General features: G+C 46.2%; 1 long non-coding RNA gene and 1 pseudogene across 1 annotated transcript in view; one reads left to right on the plus strand and one right to left on the minus strand.

Annotated features, from left to right (window-relative positions):
- Window positions 1-26,822, minus strand: part of LOC103350133 (uncharacterized) — a 44,576-nt gene that overhangs the window by 5,416 nt on the left and 12,338 nt on the right. The window lies entirely within an intron of this gene.
- LOC149125641 (AP-4 complex subunit sigma-1 pseudogene) lies at window positions 20,640-21,403 on the plus strand (annotated as a pseudogene).

The raw sequence follows: 26,822 nt of genomic DNA on the forward strand, positions 1-26,822 counted from the left end.
AGTCTGGTAGGTCACAGAAGTTACCCTTATAGGGTTCATGTGCAGAGATTTTTATGAAGGTGCGTTTCAGGGGTGTGAGGATTCAGGGGACAAACGGGGGTGGTGAGACACTGAGAAGCCAGCTGTCAGCAGCACTCTCAGGCCCAAAGGGATGAGCATAGGGAACTGTGCTACTGGGTGTGGGACAGAGAAGGCAGGAGCACAACCCCAGCCAGGGACCAGGTTCAGAGCAGGGCAGAAGGGCTAAGCCTCTGTCTGTTTACTCTCTGATCTGCTGGCCACCCCATTGTCTGAACACAATGAGCACAACCCAAGATGCCATGGAAGGGGTGTAGGAGATGCCTCCAGCAGGGATCAGTCTCCCAGCACAAAAACGCTGGAGAAAAGAGCAGAAGAAGGATCTGGAACACACAGAGGATGTCAGCACAATGCCACGATGAAAACGAGCTCTCCGACCATCAGATGGGCGCCATCACCAAGTATCTCACAAAACTGGCATTTAAATCATAACTCTCGGCAGATTCCTCCAGCACGTGGTCATTCCATGCTCTGACCCTTCCTCTCTCAATATAGAAAATGATTGGAAGAGAACCAACAAGAGAACGTGAGCACGCGTGGCCTGCGGGTGAAAGATTGCTGCATTCCAAACCCGTGAGTCTTGGACCTCTTTAGTAAGCACTATGTTCGTTCTAAAATTAGAGCCGTCTCTTGGGCACCTGGCATCCCAAAGCAGTGAGTTGCTTTTTTGCAGCACTCCTGTGACCTTCTGCTGACATAAAGTGGTTTAGGATTCTGTGTCCCCCTTTTCTCTGTCCATCCGACCCACCTCACCAGGCACGGGCTGCCTCAGTGTTAGGCACTCAAGTGGCTCATGGGGATAACAACCAGGATACACTGACAGCAGTGAGCCGCCCTTTCCTGGGGGTGTTCCAGTGGAAACTGACCGCCGTGGGCAGGCTTGGCTAGAGAGGTTGCTCTGTCTGGTACATCTACTGTGGATAACATCGGTGCTACAGGAATGCCTTCACCGCACCGCGATGCTATGATGAGGTCTTCGTACTGTTCTGCTCCTGATGACTTTTCCCTGCACCAGCCCCGGTCTCCCAAACGGCTGTCCTCATTTGCTGGGTGAGGTGAGGACAGAACACTGTGGTCACCTAGCAAATGGCAGTACCAAGGTTTCCACCTCCTGCGTGGCAGTGGGAGGAGTCCTGCAGCTCCCCTCCTGAGTGAAACTGCTGGAAATTATTTCTAGAAAATAAACATTTAAAAATCTCTGCAAATGGTCATGCATGTATATAATAAATGAAGATATTTATACAAGAAAAATCTATAAACTCTGTAAGATCACTGAAAGTCTATGGCATTTGAACTAAGACTCACATCCTTCCTCCCCACTCCCAGTTCAGTAGGACAGAAACTCCACTCCAGACTCGTGAGCTAAGAACACAAGGCTCCCTCTCCTTGCAGATCCGAATGAGAATCCGCCCTCCCGGTCAGGGGCAGAACGTCAGCATTGCTCACTCTGCCTGCTCCCACCCCTGCCAGTGCATATGTGTTGCTGGACAAGGGTGCATGTGGTCAGCAGGTGGCTGTTCTCTTCTTCTCCTGCCCTCCTCTAATGGATGCGGTGTCTACCTTGATGGCATGGCATCAACAAGAATGCATGGATCCTGCATGCCCTTGCCTTGGCTCCTGGGGTGGGATTCCAGCCTGGAGACACAAGCCAAAAAGAATGTACTGCCTTCCTTCCACCTAGCACCCAGCAACTAAAACGAATGTGTCTCTCAGAGAGAAGTGGGCCATGCTCTCTGCCCCAGCTCTATAGGGATGGCTTCAGAGAGATGGCTGAGCTCCCAAACCTTCCCCAGAGAGCTGGCTTCGTTTGCGCTGGAGTATAAAGTTCAAGTGTAAGGGTGCCCTCAAAAACAGGGAGGTTGTGGCAAAAGGCAACTGGGAGGAGAAGGGTAGACTCCTTGAAGAAACAGGTTAAAAGGTAGTCTTCTAGATCAGAAAGGAAAAAGTAAAACTACCTGTACTTGTATTTGCAGATGACAGAATCTTGTATATGGGAAAAAAAAATCCTAAAGAACCCACTAACAAAATCATTAAAACTAATAAATGAGCTCAGCAAGGTTTTAGAATATAAGATCAATATTTTAAAAAATAAATTGTGCTTCTGTACACTTACAAATGAACAATCCAAAATGAAATTAAGAATACAATTCCACTTACAATAATATCAGAAAGAAAAAATATTCTCACTTAGGAACCAATTTAACAAAAGCAGTGCAAAACTTATTCTCTGCAAATTACAAAACATTGTTGAAAGAAATTAAAGCTCTAAAGAAATGGAACAGGAACTGGCACTGTGGCATCAGGCACTGTGGCATCAGGTAAAGCCACCACCTGCAGTGCCAGCATCCCATATGGGCACTGATTCAAGTCCTGGCTGTTCCACTTCTGATCCAGCTCTCTTCTTTGATCTGGGAAAGCAGTGGAAGATGGCCCAAGTGCTTGGGTCCCTGCACCCACATGGGAGACCTGGAAAAAGCTCCTGGCTCCTGGCTTTGGATTGGCACAGCTGCAGCCATTGAGGCCATCTGGGGAGTGAACTAGTGGATGGAAGACCTCTCTCTCTCTCTGCTTCTGCCTCTGCCTCTCTGTAACTCTGCCTTTCAAAATAAATAGATAAATCTTAAAAAAAAAAAAAAGAAAGAAAAGAAAAGAAAGAAAAAAGAAAAAGAAATGGAACAGCCACTCATCGGTTAGAAGACTTAATGTCATTAAGATGCCAACATTCCCCAAATAGGTATTCAGATCCATCATCATCTCTGTTAGAATCCCAGCTGGCTTCTTTGTAGAAACTGACAAACTTGGGGTGGTGTTGTGATCCAAAGAGTTAAGCTGGCGGCCTGTGACCTCAGCATCCCATATGAGCTCAGGTTCGAATCCCAGCTGCTCCACTTCTGATCCAGCTCCCTGCTAATGCACCTGGGAAAGCAGTGGAAGATGACCCAAGTACCTGGGCTCCTGTCACCCATGTGAGAGACCCAGATTGAGTCCCAGCCTCCTGGCTTCAAACTGGCCCAGCCCTGGCCATTGCAGCCATTTGGGGAGTGATGATGGGGAGTAGATGAAAGATAGCTCTCTCTGTGTCTCCCTTTCTCTCTGTAGCTCTACCTTTCAAATAAATAAATCTTTTTTAAAGATTGACAAACTGATTCTAAAATTCACAGAGAATTGCAAGGGGCCCCAAAGAGCAAAAACAATATTTGAAAAGAAGAACAAAATTGAAGAAATCAGAAATTCAAAAGCAATGATAAGAATGGGCATTTAGCCTAGCAGTTAAGACCCCAGTTAAGATCCCTATGTATTATGTGTTATGGGCATGGATTTCAAAATGTTTGCACAAAAATAAACTTAACTTTTTAAATATTTTTTAAATTGTTATTTATTTTATTTATTTGAAAGGCAGAGAGACAGAGAGAGCTCCCATCTTTTGGTTTACTCCCCCAAGGCCCACAGTAACCATGACTGGACTGGGCTGTAGCTGGGACCCAAGAATTTAATCCAGGCTTCCTATGTGTGTGACAGAGACTCAACTACTAGAAATATCACCGCTGCCTCCTAGAGTATGTGTTAGCAGAAAGCTGGAAGCGAGAGCAAAGCCAGAACTCCAATCCAGGCACTTCGACATAGGATGCGGGCATACCAACTGGCATCTTAACCGCCATACCAAACACCTGCCCACAAAATAAACTTATTTAATCCTATCTTTCCATAAGCTTTCAGAAATACCTTACTATAGCTGAATGGAATATAACTGGAAGTCCATAAATAAATCTGTGTGTCCAAAGCCCAAGACTACCCAGTGGGGGAAAGAATGGTCACCTCAACAAATGCTGCTGGGACAACTGGATTCCCCCCAACACACAAACACACACACAAAATGAATTTGGATCTTTCTGGGACTTTATAGACAAAATTAACTCAAAATGGATCAAAGACCTAAATGTAAAAATTAAAATATAAAACTTCTAGAAGAAAACTTACTGGTAAGCCTTTATGACCTCACATTTGGCAGTGGATTCTTAGATATGACAAAAAAAAAATATGAGCAAGACAAAAAAATTTAAGTTGGAAGTCAGCTATCTTGAAAACTGTTATGCCAGAGAGGAAGTAGAAAGACAAGCACTGAATGGGAGGATATATTTGCAAATCATACATCTGATAAAGAGGCTACATCTAAAATATATAAAGAATTCTTACAACTCAGTAACAAAAAAGACAAGCTTTGGAAATGGACAAGAGACCTGAAGATACATTTCTCCAGCGAAGATGCACTACAGCCAATAACCACAAGGAAAGATGTGTGACATCGTTAGTCATCAGGAATGTGCAAATCAAAGTCACACTGAGTTGCTGATTCACATCACTAGAACAGCCAGTATCAGATCCTCAGAGAATGACAAGTATTGGTAAAGATGTGGAGAAATCAGGACCCTTACTTATGCCATTAGGAACGCACAATGCAGCCACTTCAGAAAAGAGTCTGGCAGTTCCTCAACCATTTCAACATTGAGTTACCATCAGAGCCAGCAATTCCACTCCTATGTGTCGAACACCCAAGAAAAACTTAAAGCATAACTCCACCAAAAACATATAAGTGAATGTTTACAGCAGCAGTACTCAAAATAACCACCAGATGTGAACAGTCCAAATGTATCCCAACTGATGGATGGGTAAATGAAAAAACCTATACAATGAGAAATTATTCAGCTATAGAAAGGAACAAAATACTGAACATGCCACCTCGTGAATAAACCTTAAAAATCGTTTGCTAAATGAAAGAAGCAGTCACAGAAGCTCGCTTATGGATGATTCCATTCATGTGAAATGTCCAGAACAGGTGGATCTCTAGAGACAGTGGATTCATGGTTGCTTAGAACGTGTGGGGGAGGAGGCAGGGATAAAGGAGATGATAGCAAAAAGACAGGGGTTTCTTTCTGAAGTGATGAAAATGTTTGCAAATTGCGTGGTGATGGCAGCATTTATCTGTGAATATGCCTCAAACCACTGAATTGCACACATTAAATGGGCGAATGGTTTGGAATATGCACTCCTCAATAAGGTTGTTTTTACAGTAATAACACTCTTTCTCTCTTTCTTATCTCAAAGGGAGGTTGGGGCATCAAAGAGAGGATGTGTATAAAAGGACTTGGCACTCCATGCAGTGCCATACAAATGTGGCCGATTGTGTTACTGAATGGGATAAATCAGCTTTTCACCAGCACCTGTCAGTACAAAACTCAGAAACTGCCATTCCCGAAACTACCTTAGCCCTCAGTTGGAACTGCTCTTCTTCAGTGGTTACAATGCATTGGCAGAGCTCAACACTCCAAGGAGTGCTATGTGATAATTGCTGATGCTTCTTCCCATAATAGCCTTTTGGAAAAAGAAGAAAACATTTCCTTTATCTTTTCTCCCAAAACTCAAGTGTGTGTAACTGCCATGCACACCAAGTCCCTTCTACTGGCAACCCCAGGGCCCGCGTGGCCCTTGCTAAGTCCCTCTGAGCTGGAGAGGGTAAGCATAAGGAGATGAGAGTCCTATTTGCTCCCGGCAGCAAGTTTGAGAGCAGAACCGACAGACCCTGTCTTGGCCAGGTGAGCCCAGGAGCAGAACACTAAGGCAGTCCTTTAACAGAGAAGAAGGAGGGAGAAGTCAAATTAGCCTTTCTGGTGGGCGGGCCTGGTCAAGTCCAAGGGGTACCCCTGTTTCATCCAAGTGCCCACCTTCCCTCCCGGACCAGCCTCCATCTGCAGTTGTTACAGACTGCAAAAAGTTGCTGCCTTCTTGGTCTTTTTTATTTTTAATTTCGTAAATCACTCTGCCGCCACCCCCTTTTATAGCTCTGGGGTGCCAGGACATCGGTGTTAAGTACCTTTAACCTCACAAGTGCTCCAAGAAGCCAGTGACAAAACTGACCCAGGCAGGCTCGACCACTGGGCAAAGTCCCAGGGCCAGTGAGTGTGGCACTGGGATCAGCCCTGATTCTGTCCCCACGCTGCTCCACAGCACAGTCTGCACTCCAGCGTGAGTCTATGCTGCACCTCGGAAACAGGTGCCCTATTGAAATTTCGAACAGACAGCGCATCAAGCATTTCAAAATGTGTAGTGCTTTCTTGCTTCTGCTTTTCTATACTAGTGCAGCCGCGTGCGCGCCCACGTGTGTGTATGTGTGTGTGGTCCCTCTCCCCCTGAGGCATCCTTTGATTTGACCTCAAAAACAAAGGAAACCTGGACGTCCCCGTTTGCGGGCCCCGGTTTCGCAGAGAAATTGTGGGGTGACAGCGCCCTCAGGTGGTCAATTCGCGTTTTCCCAGCCGGCCTTTTGGCCTAGGGGAAGACGCCCCGCCCGGTGGGTGCGCTGTGGCGACACCTGGAGCCATTTTTACGCTCTTGGTAAACGGAGCCCACCCAGGACCTGGTCGGGGAGCAGCCGGGTCGCCTCAGAAACCCATTCCCGGGCCCGGCCTGAGCGGCTCCGGAGGCCTGGCCTCTGCCCTCGACTGAAAGCAGAGCGGGAGTCGGTAGGGGCTTCGGAGTCACAGGCTCTGGGAGCTGGCGGGGTCCGCAGCCTTCATAGCCAGGGGCTGGCCGCTGAGGCCCACACCCACATTTCCTTCTGCAGAGCTCCGGCGTTTTAGCTAAGGGCTTGTTCTCTTTTGAGGAAAAAGGAATCACCTAAACCCGGACCAGGGCGGGGGCAGCCAAACTACTTCTCGAGAGAATTTATTCACGTCTCGGCGGGAAAGATGAGCATTCCCATCACAGGTGCCCCTCACCTGGTAACAGGTGTTTTAAGAGCAAGGAGAGAGCCTAAGGATAATGAAAGCCAGCAGGGGGTGGGAAAGACAAGGTGGGAAAGAGAAGAGGAGATGGGGAGGGTGCGGGAGGATGGGATGGGAGGGGGGACAGTGGAAGAGGGGTAGTCTCCTTTTACTCACCGGGGTGACCCCCTGTGATCCCATCCAGAAACATCCTCATAGCTACACCCAGAAATAGTGTTTTGCAAATATCTGGCCACCCCGTGACCCAGTCAAGTTGACACAGAAAATCAGCCATCACGTGTGGCCATAGCACCTGTCAGCCATACTGCTCTGTCAGCCATACTCCTCCAGACTAGGCCCAACTGAATGGCCTGTCCTTACACCAGATCCCCAGTACCTAGAGCAAGACTTAATGCAGTAAGTACTGAGCGCTCAGGACGTATGAGAAATGAGGAAACAGACACCTGTAACCACCCAGAGATTTGGCCCAACGTGAAGTAGTCGTCTCATTATACACCTGAGTCCTGCTGGGGCACGGAGCTCCTCGAGCAAGAGCCACGCGGGTCCTTGCCTTCCCAGAGCTGTGCGAGGTCTGAGCCCGAGCAGGTGCTCAGTGAGGGCTGAATGGGGCCATCACTCACGTACTTAACACTCCTGTACTTAACACTGAGGGAGGGAGTGGGACCCGCCGGCCGTGTGCCCGGGAGCTAACTCAACAGCACTGTTTGTTCAGTTTACAAACCAGTGTCTGACATGCTCTTCGGACCAGTGTCAGAGACCTTTGTAAACCCCCAGCTTTGCCTCTGTTGTCACCATAGTTACCCAGAAACTGTCAAAACAGATAGGACCCCTGCGGCGACAGCCAGCAGTCTGCCGGGAGGAGCCTGTGTCAGCACCTGAGGCCCTTCCGGGGCAGGATGGAGGTTCTTATCAAATGAAGACTGTCCCAGCCCGAAACCCTGAGCCTGACGGGAGATTCGCTGTGATGCTGTGAGAAAGGTTTCCAGACAATTTAGGAAAAGGTGAGAGACCCAGCCCAACTTCCTCAGTCTCTGCTGCTCAGGAGGAGGTAAAGAGGCACATCTACCTGTGGCTGAACACCAGCGCCAGCACCAGGGGCCCGGGGAGAGGCAGGGAGGGGCGGGAAGCCTCCAGAGGAAGGGGGCGCTCGGCAGCCCCCTGCTGCTCAGGGCACACCATCGCTCAGGGCACTCTTGTCTTCTGCCAACTCCCATAGTGGCAGAGACATGGGCTCTGGACTCAGAACAGCTCCCAGAGCCTGGCGCGGTCATCGTCTAGCTTAAGCCATGACAGGGGAGCTTAGAGGGCCATCCCACACCCATGACCTCCTCGGACTCCCAGCGTATCCCAAACAGCTGCAATAATCACCATTGTGAGGGACCCTGAAATGGCCTTGATCTTATGTAAGACACAGTCACCCCTCAGGAGCATGGGGGAGTGGATCCAGGACTCCTGTACCCACCAAAATCTGCAGCTGGGTGTATTTGCATGTAACCTATGCCCAGCCTCCTGGAGACTTTTAATCATCTTTTACTTCTAATGCCTACTACAATGGAAATGCTGTGTGAGTAGCTGCTACACTGTATTGCTTAGGGAACAATACAAGGGGGAAAAAAAGCTGTACAGGTTCAGTACAGATGCAACCATTGTAGACCTAACTACAGAGTACCCAAATGAGCTGGGAGGCAGACGAGCCTGGAGAGAGACCGAGAACCTGTGACATAGTGGGAAGCCACAGCTGGGAGGGACTGCACGTCCCATCATTCCTATGAATTCAGCACTCAGGGTGCAGCAAATTCAAGCTTTGCTTTTTAGAACTTTCTGGAATGTTTCTTTTCTTGAATATTTCCTATCTGCTGTTGGTTGATTCTTCAAATGCAGAACCTACAGATATGGGGGGCCTGTTCTATGAATAGAATCGTATCAGAAAATTTTAGCATTTTTTGTTATACACAATCTAAGTTGTCACGGTGTGCATTGTTTTATGTCAACACAGCTTCAAGATGCATTCTAAAGTGACAAGTGACTACCCCATCACCACCCTGAGCCCCTCTTATAGGAACAGAGGGTCTTCAAAAAGTTCATGCAAAACGCACATTCTGAGAAAAGCATACATGAGTTGTTTATTAAATTTTGCACCAAAATAAACCTATGTTTTAATTCCATTTTTCCACAAAAGTACCCTTGCATGGAAATTGTGGAGCCAACACTGGCAAACTGCTAGCCTTCTCTAAGCCTCAGCTTCCTCCTCTGCTAAAGCAATAAAAATAGTTGTTGAATGCCTTCTGTTTGCCAGGCACCAAGCTAGATGTTCTGGTGCAAAGTGGCTCATGGAATGCTTACAACAAACAGTATAGCGTCAGGCCCGCCACTCTGAGCCTTGGTAGAAACAATAATGATGGCAGTAAAACAGTGCTAAAGCTGCTGGAGAGGATGAAGATGAGGAAGTAGAGGAGGAAGCAGACAAAGGTGAGGACGATGAAGCCATGGCCCCTGCTGGGTGGAGGCTCTGCCACACTTGGACTCCACCAAGCACTTTCCCTCCCAGCCATGGGACCTGAAAGATTTCCACAATGGTCCACACGTGGTTTCATTCGTCCCACTCAGTTCAAGAGGGGCTGGCTGCCTTGGGACCGGCCATGTGGCACAGCAGGTTAAGCTGCTGTCTGCCATCCTGGTACCCCATAAGAGCACTGGTTCAAGTGCAATCCAGCTCCCGGCTAATGTGCCTGGGAGGACAATGGACGATGACCTGAGTACTTGGGCCCCTACCAATCACATGGAGACCTCGATGGAGTCCCCAGCTCCTGATTTCAACCTGGACCAGCTGTTCCAGCCATTTGGGAGTGAGCCAGTGGATAAAAGATATCCCCCCACCCTCGTCTGTCTGTCTCTCCCCCCTGCATCTGTCTTACTCTGCCTTTCAAGTAAATAAATAAATAAATCTCTTTAGAAAAAGAAAAAGAGGCACAATGTTAGGGCGCTTGGGAGTGGAGGGGGAGGTCTGAGGGTGCCAGGGCAGCTTGCACGATGGGAGGCAGGCTAGCAGAGTGTGTGATGGAAGCTGATGTTTGCCCAGCTGGGTTCCTTCTCCCCGCTTCCTTTCAGTAACAGGCCCTTGAAAGTTTGCCCAGCGCATGGCTCCATCTCCCAGACTCCCTCGCAGCTAATTACATCATAGGATGAAGTGCAGGCCAGTGGATGTGACTGGAGGGGACGGGAGTGGTTTACAAGTCGCAGCCCTGAAGCAGAAGCCAGATGCACTTCTGTTCCTTTTCTGCCTTCCCCCGTGCTGTGCAGAAAGCCAGGCCCGGTTCTATGAGCCAGCCGCAGCCTTAAAGACAAAGGCAACTCCTGGAGTGGCAGAAGTAGCAAGAAAGAGCCTGGCTGCCCCCTGGACCCCGCCCCCCCGGGCCATGCACCCATCTCTGGGGTTTTCTGTGACAATTTTATAAATATCTACAATAACTGTTTGTTCTCTTGGTTAATGCAGCATAGCCTGTCCCCACCCACTTATCATGTCCAAAATAGGCCCAATATCCAGGTCCGAGAAGGGAAGCACTGTGGCTAGAATCCCAACCAGCAGGCCACCAAATTCAAAGAAATCTTGAGGGTTCCCATGGGGATTCTCTGAGGGGACATGGGCTGGTGTTCAGGGATTCAGAGGAAAACAACACGCACTTCCAGGGCTCAAAGTAAACATAGCTGGGGTGCGAGGGAGGGGAGCTGCTGCCATCACACAAGTAGGGAGCCCATCACCCCCGCTGGGCCAGTGCACCTGATATTTTCCACAGGATCGGGGCGGTAGCTGTGGCTGGGCCGCAGCTCGCTCCTGGGGAAAAGCAGGACCGGACTTCCTTACCCAGTGTCCTGGCCTCTCTGCCATTGTATGGCCTGGCACTTTAAAAGCAACTAAAAAAAAAATTGTTTTTAATTTTTTTTTAATTTGCCTCTCTCCTTCTCATTTTTCTTTTAATTTTTACGATGACATACTTTCAGTGTTTTTTTTTTTCTAATATTTATTTATTTTATTTGAAAGAATTACCGGGTTGTAGGGGGTAGACAGAGAGAGAGAGATCTTCCATCTGCTAGTTCACTCCCCAAATGGTCATAACAGCTGGAGCTGGGCTAGACAGAAGCCAGGAGCCAGAAGCTTCTTCCAGGTCTCTCTCGTGGGTGCAGGGTACCAAGCGCTTGGGCCATTTTTTGCTGCTTTCCCAGGCACGTTAGCAGGGATCTGGATCAGAAGTGGATCAGCTGGGACTTGAACCAGTGCCCATATGGGATGCTGGCATTGCAGGCAGCAGCTTAACCCAATATGCCACAGCACCAGCATCTTCAGTTTTCTTTATAATCACAAGCTTAACTCACCACCAAAGAAAGGATTCAACAAGTAGTGAGTAGAAAAACCACTGTTCTTCAAGAGTATGGACAAGGACTACAAACAATAATGAAATCTCAAAATGCCAATTTTGTTCATATACATTACACATTATTTTGTTTTCTATATATTAGTTACCACAAATTGTGATATTTGTCATTTTATGACTGGCTTATTTCTCTAAGCGTAATCTCCAGTTGTATCCATTTTGCTGCAAATAATAGAATTTCATTCCTTTTTTATGGCTGAGTAGTATTCCATAAGTGTGTGTGTGTGTGTGTGTGTGTGTGTATACACACACACAATTTCTTTAACTTGTCATCAGTTGATAGACATCTGGGTTGATTCCATAATTTAACTATTGTGAGTTAAACTGCTATAAACATCGGAGTACAGATAACTCATATGCTGATTTCATTTCCTTTGGTTAAATTCCTAGAAGTGGAATGTCTGGGTCTTACAGTATATTTATTTTTAGATTTCTGAGGAATCTCCATACTGTTTTCCATAATAGTTGTAGTTTACATTCCCACCAACAGTGTATTAATGTACCTTTTCCCCGTATCCTCACCAGCATTTGTTATTTGATTTTTGGATGATAGCCACACTAACTGGGGTGGGGTGAAACATTGTGGTCTTGATTTGCATTTCCCTGATGACCAGTGATCCTGAGCGTCTTTCTATGTGTCTGTTGGCCATTCGTATTTCATCCTTTGAAAAATACCTTGGTCTGGCGCTGTGGCATAATGGGTAAAGCCTCTGCCTGCAGTGCTGGCATCCCATATGGGCGCCAGTTCGAGTCCCAGCTGCTCCACTTCCAATTCAGCTCTCTGCTATGTCCTGGGAAAACAGTGGGGGATGGCCCAGGTCCTTGGGCCTCTGAACCTATGTGGGAGACCTGGAAGAAGCTCCTGGCCCCTGCTTCAGATCAGCCCAGCTCCAACTGGGGAGTGAACCTGTGGATGGAACACTTCTCCTCTCTCTTTTTCTCTCTCTCTGCCTCTCCTTCTCTCTGTGTGTAGCTCTTTCAAATAACTAACCAAATCTTTAAAAAATAAAAGAATGGCAACTGTTAGGGTGGGTGTTTGGCACAGAAGTTAAGACCCTCTTTGGGATGACTGCATCCCACAGCAGGGAGCCTGTCCCAACTCCCCTCCTGATTCCAGCTTCCTGCTGTGAGGCAGTAGGTGTTGACTCAAGTACTTGAGTCCCTGAAACCCACGTGGAAGATCTAGATTGAGTTCCAGGCTCCTGGCTCTAGCCTGGATCAGCCCTCACTGTTGCAGGCATTTGGGGAATGAACAGCTCTCTATGACTCTGTCTTTCTCTGTGTGTTTCTTTGCCTTTCAAGTTAATAAATAAATAAAAGTTTTAAAAATGAATGGCAAATTTCAATCATAAAGGCACATGGGGGCCAGTGCCTTGGTGTAGCTAGTAAAGCCACTGCCTGCAGCACTGGCATCCCAGATGGACACCATTCCCAGTCCCAGCTGCTCCACTTCCAATCCAGCTCCCTGCTAATGCACCTGGGAAAGCAGTGGAAGATGGCCCAAGTGCTTGAGCACCTGTACCTGTGTGGGAGACTCAGAAGCTCTTGGCTCCTTGCTTTGGATTGACCCAGCTCCTGTTGTCACAGCCATTTGGGGAGTGAACCAATGGATGAAAGATCTCTCTGTCTCTCCCCCTCTCTCTTTCTCTGTAACTCTGCCTTTCAAATAAATAAATAAATATTTTTTAAAAGAAGATGATGGGCATGTGTAATTCTACTACATTTTTTATAATTCTGAATATGTTTAAATCCTCAAAATAAAAGCAATAAAAATCTACTTGTTTATCTCAATCTACTTCACAAAATACCACACATCCATAGAACTGTAATTGTATTTTGCATTCCATGAAAATTGGTCATTTCTCATACTACATGCAAAGCAAAATATTATCTCCGTCTCATTATGTGAGTAGTTGCTCTCAATGTGGCTGCTGCTGCCTCTCAGTGGCTTTTTCTCAGCACCACTTCCTATTGAGCAGTTCTCTCCTTGGGCAAACTCTTCACTGAATTGCTAGAACCTCAATAAATCTGTTGATATGTATTCACATGTATTTCCTGGTATTCCAAAGTCCAACCTCATACTCCACAGTCTGTACCTTCCTCGCTACCCATTTCATGCCTGTCTTAAGTATTTGCCTTTCTTCTGCTAACTCCTTTCATTCATCTTGATGATCTGTCCCTCCTAGAGAGTTCAGATGCCATCTGACCCCAGGGTTGGACTGGTTAAGTCAGTTAGGCTCTTTGAGGCTCAAATGCTTCCTCTATGAAATGAGGACAGTGGACATCTGCCACACGGGTCACCAAGAGAATTTCAGAGGATAACAGGTACATCACTGTTCTGCATATGGGTGGTATGCTGGAAGTACTTGAGAAACAGATCTTTTCTTCTACCCTGGTCATTCCTACCCACCAAAAGCCCCAGAAAAGACCCCAGTGCTAACACAGTAGGATTTTCAAGGGCCCAGAACCTGGACATGAGACTTGGACAATGTGACTTTCTGAGTGGCAGAACTGTTGCCTAAGTTGGTTGTGTAAGCTGATTTTGAAATCTGCTATAATTAGAGACATAAATGGCAATAATCTCACAATTATGCACTCTTTTTTAAGTTTTACTTCTTTATTTTCACTTTATTTTCAAGGCAGAGACAGACAGACAGACAAAGAGAGATCTTCCATCTGCCAGTTTACTCCTCCAAATGTCCCCAAGAGCCAGGACTGGGCCAGGCTGAAGCCAGGAGCCTGGAACTCCATCCAGATCTCCCACATGGGTGGCTGGGATCCAAGTACCTGAGCCATCATCTGCTGCCTTCCAGGGTGCACATTAGAAGGAAGTTGGATTAGAAGCAGAGGAGCCAGGATTCAAACGAGGCTCTCTCATAGTGCACCAAGCATCCACCCCAGGATCCTATGCCCTTTGTGACTCAGCACAATCCTCCAGCCCACCATAGATGATTCTGCAGGGCAAGCCAAGAGCATCTGTACATGGTGGCCCCAGGCTCTGCCCCCATGGTCTTATCTCACTTCCTACTTCCCTCTTTCTGGCCCCCTTTATACTTTCCTTTCTCCTTCTTTTCATCCTTCAACATAAGGGAAATTGTAATAATACAAGAAGGCTGTGATGTAGGTCAAAGTATGTGTGTCTGAAGTACTTTGTTGACTGCAAAGTGCTAACTTATCTTTCAATGCCTTATTTTCTGCAGCAAGAACTATCCCAACATGTTGCATACCATCTGTTAAGGTGCCAGGTTTATTTATTCGGGGTTTTTAGTTGGTTGGTTGGTTCTGGTGGTTATGCACATCCCAACCCATGAGGGGAGTAGTGATATTTAAGAGCCTGGCTGGCCTCCCATGTGATGGAGAGGTGGTGATTCTCACTCTGACCCAGCCTACCTAGACTTGCTCAGGTGAGAAATGCCTCATCCACAAATTAACACTTTACTGCCCTGGGGGGTTTTGAGATGGGGACTCTTATCAGAAGTCAGATTGTGTCTTCTCTGTCCTAAAGTAAGACTGTTCTGTCCAGATTGGCAGGTGCATGGCATCCGTCTGAATCTCAGTTTTAATGGCTCTGGAAAACTATTTGAGGTACCACTCAGGACCCTGCTGGAGTCTGCATAATGCTGTTTTACTTTCCACCATCCCTGAGTTCTGAACTAATTGCGAAATAAGACAAAAAAAAAAACAAGACGTCGGAGACCAATATATCAAATTTGTTACTGGTAAAGTTTAGTTTGGAAGACATAGCTTACACCTCTGGACAAATGGAACCTCGGGTTCAGCTACAACCTTCCCAAGGCAGTGCTGGGCCACGGCTGCACTGGAGGAGCTGAACAGAACATGTGCTCGAGGCAGCTGAGCCTTCTCCCAAGAGAAGAAAGTGAGGCAGAGCCACATTTCCCAGTGTTTCTGCCCAGATTCACCAAGCAGAGGAGGAACACTGCCATGGACCAGTCCTAGCCAAGGCCTGTCCTTTTCTCTCAAAGTCTTCTTGGGGCAAATGTTTATAGAATGACAGTTTCCTGTAAGAGGACCATCTGGTCACCCTACAATCTCTTTGGCCAGCATAAGTAAAACACCTCCCTTCCATGCCCTTTCTGGTGTTTACCACAAACCAAAGCTGTGTTCTGGCATTCACACCTCCCACCACTGCAGTCACTTCTTCCGTTTACCTAACACCCGACACCTACCCACCCCAGCTGTAGCCTGAGGGCACTCAGGGGACAGTGCTGGAGTCTCCCATTTCCTTGGCAACTGTTTCAAGGACACAACCTACCCCTCTCTTGTCCTTACATGGATTCAATCCACTGGCAGCTTCCATATTTTGGGACTTCAATGTCATTCAGTGTCCTACGACTCCACAATAATAAATGAAATCCTAATGATCGTCTGTATCTGTGTTTTTAAAAGTCTCTTCTATTTAAATGATTCATACCATTAAATCAATACATAGTTTCACTCTAAACCCTGAATCAGTTACATAGATACCAAAGGGCTCACTTTCACCCTGTGTTATGTTAAGGTTTTTTCCTTGTTCTATAAAACTTTCGTTCTTGGATTACACATTTCCAGGGATGACTGCCAACCCCTTTCTTTGCCCTTGGTCTTCTGAGAGGGGAGTGTGTGTATGTGTGACACAGAGAGACAGAGAGAGAGAGTTACATTGGCATTCTGGTCCTGCAAATAAATGTCACCTTTCCTGTTTTCTCAGTAACTTGAATCAATTCCAGTTTTCCACTGGGCTCCTTATTAGTGTTTGGTGTGCGTACTTAGCTGGATTGCTCAAAAAAGCTTCCAGCTCTGAAATGTTCAGGGGCACCTAGGATAGACATCATTACACTGGAGAGAAAAAACTTGGTGATTCTTCAGAGACTCAGCCTCCCCCTCAAAGACCCAGCTGCTGGGCCGGTGCTTAAGGGAACATGGCAGGTAGGCTGCTCCCATCATCTTCCCACCCGCACTTCATAAGGCCCAAACCACTCTGATTTTAATGACTTGCTTCTCTGTTTTGTTTTGTGTGTGTGTGTGTGTGTGTGTGTGTGTTTTGGTTTGGTTTGGTTTGGTTTGGTTTGGTTTGGTTTGCCTTTCCTGGGCTCTGAATTCCTCCAAGGTAAAAGCTCTGTGCTATTCTTCTTTTGATCTCTTTCAGCCAGTTCTTATCTGCTAGTAGGAGGTCAGCTATTAGCTGGGGAAGGGTAAAGGGGAGGAATGGTGAGAGACCTAGCTTCCTTGAATGTGCTGGCCCCTCGCTTGAGAAAGCTGCTCCTATACATTCTCCTATGGCCAGCTCCTTCTCGCTCCCATTCCCATTTCCATTCAACATCACCTACCCAGAACTTCCTGTCCTGACATCCTTCCCAAAGGAGCCACAAGGAGCACATGACTACATACACACAGGCGCCCTGTACCTTACTTCCCTGTTTTATCTTCTTCATAACTCTCAGCAATCTGAAGTTATTTTAACTGTGTGCTTACTTTTGTAACAGTATCTGTCTGCTTCCCTCCATTATAGTGTCAATACTACAGCTTCAGGATCTTAAATAGTGCCTGGGATGTGGTAAGCACCCAACAAGTATCAATTGAATGAATAAGTAAAGAAAAAGAGAGAGGAGGGCAGTCTCCCCTTTGCTTTTTGTTCTAGTTAATCAGCACTTTAAAAATGTAGTGGTGGGGCCAGTGCTGTGGCATAATGGGTTAAGCATCCGCCGGTGGCACTGGCATCCCATATGGATGCCAGTTCTAATGCCAGCTGCTCCACTAAACCAGCTCTCCGATATGGCCTGGGAAAGCAGAAGATGGCTCAAGTCCGTGGGCCTCTGCACCCACTTGAGAGATCCAGATGAAGTTCCTGGTTCGGATCAGCCCAGCTCCAGCTGTTGCAGCCATTTAGGGAGTGAACCAGCGGGTAGACGACCTCTCTCTCTCTCTCTCTGTCTCTCCTTCTCTCTGTCTGTAACTCTGCCTATCAAATAAATAAATCAGTCTTAAAAAAAAAAAAGTAGTGGTAGGCAGACCCATATCCCATATCTGAGTACCTGGGTCCAGGTCCTGGCACACCTTAGGAGGCAGAAGGTGATACCTCAAGTGGGAGACTTGGATGGAGTACCTGGTTCCTGGTTTTGGCCTGGTCCAGCCCCAGCTGTTGTGGGCATTTGGGGAATAAATCAGCAGATGGAAGATATTCTCTCTCTCTCTCTCTCTCCCTACCTATCACTGTGTGTGTCTGCCTTTCAACTAAAACAAAAATGAATTAAGAATTTTAAAAATATGGAGTCATGGGAAAGGAAGTCTTTTGCTGATATCACCACCTGGCACTTTAATGTGGACTGCAGGGCCCAGAAGACATCCACAGGGAGAGAAGAGGTGAGGGAAGTGAAAAATGCCTCAAGCTATGTATCCTTCAGGTGCAAAGAACATCGTGAGGAACGTGGAGATCCCGAGCTGTTCGGGGAAGGACAGGCTGGGCTTCTGCTGGGACAATGGGGAATACGGTTTGCAGGTACCACAGGCACTTTAGCAGAGAGAAGCATTTCCCTTAGACAAGTTATGGCCCCTGTGAACATCACCAGACCTCTGGAGTTCCTGGAGGCAGATGTGGAAAGCCAGGGGCAAGGGGCTGCAATGCTGCAGCTCCCGTGGCCTCGTGGTCCTCACTGCCCCGCTGCTCCATGCCTCTGCTGCCTCCCCTCACTGCACAGAGAAGATCTATGCACAGGAGCCAAACACGGCTGCTCAAGAGGCCAGGGGACCCATTTCCCAATCCCAGGGGGCAGAATCGGATGAGTCTTGTTTGGGTCATGCACATACTCTGTCCAATCAGCCCTGAGGTGAGCAGAGCCACTGAATGGGAGAGACAGCTGCAGCAGGGTTCAAAGAAGGGCTAGGAGTTGGCCTCAGCAGACATCAGCCATTTTTACCCCAATCAACAGATGGAATGCCCCAGGCTCCATATCAGAGGGGCAGTTTATTGTGGTTTCCTTTCCAACGTCCACATGTTTTCCATTCGTCTTCTCGGTCATTAACCGTCACCTAACACTGGGTAAAATGTAAGAGGCTGCCCTTTGAAATACTGGCTGGGTCACTAAGGCCATTAAACACTTGTTTCCAGTGTTGTTGAAGGCAATGCAGAGATCAAGGGTCAATGACAGAGAAATGTTTAAGCCTTGATTGGCCTAAGGAAGCCAAAAGCTACAGAAATCCTGTGGGCAGCTTTCCACCTTCCTCTTTCATCAATTTGAGGGCCTGAGAAAACAACAGCCGGAATCCACCCGCATGACCTCAACAAAGCCAGAGACAGTGCATTCTGAGTGCACCCCTGACACGCCTCTCAGGGGCATCGGTGAGGGCAGCTCACACAGCCTTCCCCGGTGTTCTCCTCTTGACTATTTCTGACTCACTCAATCGGTTTTCTGGCTTTTTTAGCCCACATGTGGATGTTATAAGATGATACTAAATGATATCACCCCCAAGTTCTGTTGAACACTTGGTACTTTCCAATCGAATTTCTCTTTAAACAAACTACTCCTCTACAGAAAGCACAGCCAATGCACTGGCAGGGAGCGAAGGCACAAAACAAGGGGGCTTCCAGGAGAGATGCTGTGCTCCCATCAGGTAAGAAGCTGTCATCACCGTGGACAGACGCATTTGCAGAAATGAGGCTTCCTTTGGAGAAATATTCTAACCTAAGAAGTAAAACAAAGGTATGCATCCTGGGGCCGGTTCTTTGGCGCAGTGGGTTAACGCCCTGGCCTGAAGCGCCGGCATCCCTCATGTGCACCAGTTTGAGACCCAGCTGCTCCACTTCTGATCCAGCTCTCTGCTATGGCCTGGGAAAGCAGTAGAACATGGCCCAAGTCCTTGGGCTCCTACACCCACATGGGAGACCCGGAAGAAGCTCCTGGCTCCTGGCTTCGGATCCGCACAGCTCTGGCTGTTGTGGCCAATTGGGAAGTGAACCAGTGGATGGAAGACCTCCCTCTCTCTCTCTCTCTCTCTCTCTCTCTCTCTCTCTGCCTCTCCTTCTCTCTGTATAACTCTTTCAAATAAATAAATAAATCTTAAAAAAAAAAAAAAGTATGTGTCCACCACTCACCTGGCTTGAAGAGAGGACTGGCGCCAGCTCTGTCTGGCCCCATCATGCATGAGTAGTATAATGAAGGCCCTTAGGTGACCAAATGTGGGAAGGGGGCTTCCCACATGTCATGAGCAGTACAGACGGCTGAACATAGTCCTACGGCACAGGTGGATGTCTTTGGGCCTGGCTAAGCATCACTGTGACTACAGCCAACAAGTGCTGCTCACCACAGGCAAGCGGGACATCCAATCTAGGTCCTCAGTGACATGTGGAGGTGAACAGGCATGGGGAGCTGATGAGTTGTGGTCTCCGTACCAACGGAGAACAGCTGCCTCTCTTCCTGTCCTTGGGGTCTCGCCCCTCTTGGTAACTCCAGCCCATGGAATCTTTACTCTGCAGGGCAGAGCTCTCTGTGCAGTTATGCAGTTCATGCTTCTGACTCTTTCTGTCTTGCACCTGCCCCTGGGACTTTTGAACTTGAACGCTACACATTTGTCTTGTAGTCTCTGCTTCAAGAGTGACATCCTTCCCCTACAGCAGCGGATGACTCATACTGAGTGTTCTGGTCTGGGAGGAAGATCCTCCGGGTGCAACTGAAGAGAATCAGAGAGCACAAAGCTGAAAGTGGTGTGTGGGGGTGTGGGAGGGATTGTGAGAAGAGATGCAATCCTTTATAATATCCTGATAAAAAGCAAAACTGCTGTCCCAAGGAAGCTGTACCACACAGCTAGTACGGGAACACACTTCTTCAAGAAAGAGGCATGGGCCGTTGCCGTGGCTCATTTGGCTAATCCTCTGCCTGTGGCGCCGGCATCCCATATGGGTGCTGGTTCTAGTCCCGGCTGCTCCTCTTCCAGTCCAGCTCTCTGCTGTGGCCGGGGAAGGCAGTGGAGGATGGCCCAAGTGCTTGGGCCCTGCACCCGCATGGGAGACCCAGAAAAAGTTCCTGGCTCCTGGCTTCAGATCAGCGCAGTTCCAGCCATTGTGGCCATCTGGGGAATGAACCAGTGGATGGAAGACCTCTCTTTCTGTGTGTCTCTCTCTCACTGTCTAACTCTGTCAAATAAGTTTAAAAATTTTAGAGAGAGAGAGAGAGAGAGAGAGAGAAAGAAAGAGGCATGGGACTCTAGGAAGAGGTGTCATCAGGACCATTACTACCTAACCCCACCCCTGCCCCCCCCCCACACACACACACAAGAAGCGCAGGCTCTAGCTACAGCCAGTCCTTGCCTTAAATTTTGAATGATGCTTAGAAAAATACTGACCAGGAAACATGTAATACAATTTTCCTTCATGGTGAATCAACAGAGCAGACCCGACTTTCTAAGTACTATCGACATGTGGAGACCAATAAGCATCCATTTCTGGGAGGTAGCATCTAGTACAGCAGTGAAGACGCTGGTTAAGAGCCCCACAGCCCTCACTGGAGTGCCTAGATTCACATTTTGGCTCTGTCTCCTGACTCCAGCTTCCTGCTAATGCAGTATCTGGAGGGCAGCAGCTGCTAGGTCAAGTAATTGGGTTCCTGCTACTTACATGAGAGACCAGGATTATGTTACCTGCTCCCAGCTTTGCCCTAGCCCAGCCCCAGCCATTGTGGGCATTTAAGGAGTGCTCTCTGTTTCTTTCTGTCTCTTTGTTTCTTAAATAAGTCAATATATTTTTAAAGAAGTATACACTTCTGCAAACAGAAATCAGAAAGCTGTCTCTCTCTTGATCCAAGGAAAAAGGCTCTTTCATCAAATAGAAGTTTTTTAAGTTGGAATATTGGCAATATGCAGAACTCTTCAATATGGAGTTAAAGAAACTGAAAAAGAGATGGCTACTTATGAATTCATCTACAATTTTGCCAAAGTTTTAGCTGAGTACTTCAGCCAACAGGTAAATTAAATATAATATTTAATTTAGGTAAAGTATCCATTATTTTGGATGAGATGGTGTTAAAAGGGTACACGGTAGAAACTAGCCAGGCAAGAATTATTGTCCCTCTACCATTTTTTTTAATTATTGTTTATTTGATATTCATTTATTTTAATTTTACTTGAAAGAGAGAGTGAGGCAGACAGACACATAAAGACACATTTTACATCCCCTGATTCACTGCCAAAATGCCTCCAACATCTGGGGCTGAGCCAGGCCAAAACCAGGAACATGGAACCCAATCCTGGTCTCCCATGTGGGTGGCAGGGATCCAAGCACTTGAGTCATCCTCTGTTACCGCCCAGTTTCCATTAGCAGGAAACTGGGATTGAAAGCACAGCAGAACATGAACCTGGGCACTCTAATATTGGATGCAAGCGTCCCCGGCAGTGTCCTAAGCACTGTGCCTAATGCCCACTCCTAATTCTTGATGTCAGTAACCTGAATAGAAGCTTCTGTCAGACAATGATTTATAGGAAATATACACCATGGTATATGTCTAAACATGTGCAGCTCAAAATAATCTGGAAGCCCACACACTGCAAATTGGGGTATCCATCCAAAGACATTATAAATAGATGTTTTCCACAGTTTCTAAATGGAAAACAAAACTGCATTTCAAAATATGGAAAAAGGTACCCTGGTCCACTGTCGGTGGGAATATAAACTGGTGCAGCCACTGTGGAAGACAGTATGGAGATACTTCAGAAATATGAATATAGACCTACCACATGATCCAGACATCCCACTCCTGGGAATTTACACAAACCAAAAGAAATCGGTATATGAAAAGGTTATCTGTACTCCCATGTTCATTGCAGCACAATTCACAGTAGCTAAGATATGGAATCAACTCAGCTGTCTATCAACTATTGACTGGATAAAGAAATTATGTTATATATACACTGTGGAGTACTACTCAGCTGTAAAAAAAAAAAAAAAAAAAAAAAAGAAAGAAAGAAAGAAAGAAATGAAATCCTGTCTTTTACAACAAGATGGACACAATATAAGCCAGTCCAACATAACGAATAAAGTACCTGAAATGTAATGCATTGGAGTGAAATAGACATTTTGCAATCCGATGACTGTTTACAGTCCTTATCTCTTCCACTGAGGAACAGTGTTTTTTTTCTCTTCATACTATTTATTGAACTCTTTTTACTTAGTGTAGGTTAACTATATAATCATTAAGTAAACTAAAAATAGATCTTTGTAAAAATTAAAAATGGGAGTGTGAGAGGGAGGAGGAAGAGGGGTTGGAGTGTGAGCAGGACGGATGATGGGGGGAGGGAAGTATACTATGTTCCTAAATCTGTATATATGAAATACATGAAACTTGTATAACAAATAAAATTTTAAAATTTAAATAAAGTTAAATGTGATATGACTTAAAATTTTTTATAGTGGATTAGGCCTCTAGACATCATAAAATGATTGCTAATCCTCAGGACAAGTCTGTAGGTAGATGGAGGTAATCCCATTATGTGCATTAAGAAACCAAAAACTACCAAGTTCAGAGAACCTGAACGTTCATCTAACATTTTCAAAGGCCACAGCACATGACTACACCATGTTGCTCTGTTGCTCTGTTGGTTGGTATTTAGAGATTGTATGACTTGCTCCTACTAATTTAAGGCAGGAATTAAATGTACAAGACTAACTGTGCTAAAATCCATGTGTGATCCAGAACTGTCCATCTCCACCTTAGATTGTCTTACTTGTTGGTCAGGTATCCTTTAATATTTGGATGAAATCTTATTCCCCTTAATATACTGGTTCCACTGCCAAAAAGTGCCACATCTTTTTTTTTGGTATGTGTGAGATTTAATTTATTTATTTGAGAAGTGGAGTTACAGTGAGAGGGAGGAACACAGAGAGAAGTCTTCCATCCACTGGTTCACTCCTCAAATAGCCACAATGGACAGAGCTAGAAGCCAGAAGTTTCTTCCAGGTCCCCCACCTTGGTGCAGGGGCCTAAATAGGTGGGCCCTTTTCTACTGCTTCCCCAGGCCATAGCAGAGAGCTGGGTCTGAAAAGGAGCAGCCAGGACTAGAACTGGTGCCCATATGGGATGCCGGGGCCGCAGGTGGCCACAGCACCAGCCCTTCCATAACACATCTTAAGCTTAAAATATGTTACTTGGGATTTTAACCTACCATTTAATATTTCTGTACTTAGATTATTTTTTTACTAAGACAAGTTAAATAGGTAAAACATTGACAAAGTACAAAATTCAACAGGTATAAAAAGGTACATAGTAAAGATTCCCTTTCCATATTCCCTCCTCTGTTAGCCCTGTTTCCCCTTGGTGGAACCAATCAATGTTATTTCCAAAGATAACTCATGCATATACACTAAACGTTCTGCCTCCTTTCTTCCAGAAATAATAATAAGCATTTAATATACACTGAAAAAAATGTACAAAGAAAAATTTTCTCTAGATTGAAAACAGATTGATGGTTTTGATTTATTTATCTTATTTATTTGAAAGGCAGAGAGAGACAGACATTCTCTGGTTCACTTCCCAAATGCCCACAACAGCAGGGACTGGATAATGCCAAAACCAGGTATGCAAACTGGGTCTCCCACATGAGTGGCAAGGACCCAACCACTTAAGCCATTACCTGCTGCCAACCAGAGTATACATTAACAAGAAGCTGGAATCAGGAGTGGATCTGGGACTGGAACCAAGGCACTCCAACATGAAATGCAGGCATCCCCCATGCTGTCTTAACCACTATACCGAATACCCACTGCGGAGAGACAAGTTTTGTTTTCTAATTGTAAGCATTTTTTCCTATTTCTTTAATTTTTGTTAAGTACCTTAATAATAATTTTTTGGGTCTGTTTTCTTTGCCAAATTAAATTCAAGAAAAGCATGATGGTAGTGATAAAGAAAGTATGGCAGGGGCCAGCGCTGTGGCGTAGTGGGTAAAGCCACCACTTGCAGTGCCAGCATCCCATATCGGCACCAGTTCGAGTCCCAGCTGCTCCATTTCCAATACAGCTCTCTGCTATGGCCTGGGAAAGCAGTAGAAGATGGCCCAAGTCCTTGAGCCCCTGCACCCACATGGGAGACCTGGAAGAAGCTGCTGGCTCCTGGCTTCAGATCCACACAGCTCTGGCCATTGTAGCCAACTGGGGAGTCAACCAGAAGATGGAGGACCTCTCTCTCTCTCTCTCTCTCTCTCTCTCTCTGCCTCTCCTTCTCTCTGTGCAACTCTCTCAAATAAATAAATAAATAAATAAGTCTTTAAAAAAAAAAGTGTAGCAGTTCTCTATCAGTCAATACATGGCTAAACTTGACTTAAAATAAACTATCCTGCCCCACTTACGCGGTAAGGTTTGTTACTGTGGGGTTATGTGTTCTTGTTCACATGGTTTTTTGCAGGGCTGTAGGTAAGCTGTGTGGCCTTCATGTGGAGAAGAAAGCAGGAAAAGTAGCTGAACGTGGTGTAGTTCTGTGCAATCCAGGCTGGACTACAAATATCCTGCTACAAACTTGACCAAGAGACTCAGATTTTGGGAAACACACTCTGATGGGACAATTCGCAGCTTGTCCTACACCAGCATTGTCCAACAGAAATATGACCTGAGTCACATATGTAATTTTACATTCCTAGCAGCCACATTTAAAAAGATAAAATTAGGGGCCGGCACTGTGGCGCAGCAGGTTAAAACCCCAGCCTGCAGCACCAGCATCCCATATGGGCACAGAAGAGGCTGCTCCTCTTCTGATCCAGTTTTCTGCTACAGCCTAGGAAAACAGTAGAAGATAGCCCAAGGCTTTAGGCCCTTGTACCTGCATGGGAGACCCGGAAGAAGCTCCTGGCTCTTGGCTTCAGATCAGCTCAGCTCTAGCTGTTGCAGTCATTTGGGGAGTGAACCAGCAGAATGGAAAACATCTCTCTCTCTCTCTCTCTGGCTCTACCTCTCTCTGTAACTCTGTCTTTCAAATAAATAAAATAATTCTTTAAAAAAAATAGATAAAATTAAATAGGTAAAATTAATTTTAACATATTTTATTTAACCCCATATATCTCAAAGGATGTAAACATAGAATCAATATTAAAAATCAAAGAAATCGTTTACATTTTTTGGTACTGTGAGAAATCCAAAGTGCATTCTATATTTGGAGCACAACTCAGTTCTGAGTATATTCATTTTAAATGTTCAGTGGCCACGTGTCTGGTGGTTACCACATTGGTCCAAGATTCTATTCCATCTCTCAAAGGTTCCTAATTGGATTGAGCCCCAGCGTCCTCAGTGATAATCTTCTGAGTGATGCACCCTACCTAGATTTCTTCCCTTCCTGGGCTGACTTCTCCAGTCCCCTACCAATGCTTCCCGGGATCATCCACCAAACGAACCACTTGCTCTCAAATCCTTGTCTCCAAGTCAGCTTCTGGAAACTGAGCCTAAGACATGATGGCCCCAAGCCTGTAAGCTCTAAGGTTGCCACATCCTCTCTTAGTTCTTAAGTTACTGTCCATGTTGAACTTTCCTTCTGTTAATTTTTCATGGAGTAAATACTTGCTGAAAGTTAGAGCAAGGTGTATGGTGTACTGTGATCACCTAGAGGAAAGATCTGTCCATTCTTGAGTGCGAATAGCAAAGGGGAGAACAGTGTTCCCTCCTGAGGGAGCAGTAATAGTAGCAGTACACATAGACAGCTGTCCCCTGTACAATCTCATGAGGGTCACCTCAGGTGGCCAGATGAAAAGGGACTGAGGCAAAAGACCACCAGGGACCCACCTTGCTTCCACACAAAATGGCTCCCAGGCCCTCAGGCCGGAAGACAGCTTCCAGTCACCAAACCAGGGAGAGAGGCTCCCAGCCACCACAAATTTACATTTAAAAGGAAATTTCAATTTTTATAGGCATGGGGTGATAAGGTCAGAACACCTGAATTTCAGGTGAATTAAGTTTCAATCCACTCTCTCCCTCAGGATAGCAACACCTTCCATGGATGCCTCAGAGAACGATAAAGAAGAACAATGTTCAGCGGGGATGCAGTTCAACTCTGGCATTGTTCATGAACTCCTCTAGAAGAAGTCCTTTCTATGGTGTCAAAGGGTGACTTACAGTAAAGTCAAATAACGCTGAACCCACACAATGCAGGAAAGGCGTGCAGCAAACAGGAGAAAGCAGCGTCATGTCGGTGAACACTAAGATATCCCTGGATGAAGCCTGACACCAAATGTCTAACTACATTAACAAAATACTCTGTCACTCTTTCTCTAATGAAAACAGAAACTTCCTTCCTGCATATTTATATTCTTATATTCTGTCTCCAATTCTCTTACGCAACATGGAACAGTCCCTTGAGAACCTAGCTGAATATTTTCAAGTACATATTTTCTCAAGCCATCGTCTCATCAAATAAAGGCTAACATGAGGGCACCTCAAAAAGTCTGTGGAAAAATGGAATTGAAAGATAAGTTGGGGCAGGCATTGGCCTCGTGGTTATTATACAGGATAAGACACTCACATCCCATATCACAGTGCCCAAGATTGAGGCTTGGCTCTGCTCCTGACTCCAGC

Source organism: Oryctolagus cuniculus, chromosome 7 (genome assembly GCF_051225735.1).
Source record: "Oryctolagus cuniculus isolate XC-2025 breed Fujian yellow rabbit chromosome 7, ASM5122573v1, whole genome shotgun sequence".
Taxonomy (NCBI): domain Eukaryota; kingdom Metazoa; phylum Chordata; class Mammalia; order Lagomorpha; family Leporidae; genus Oryctolagus; species Oryctolagus cuniculus.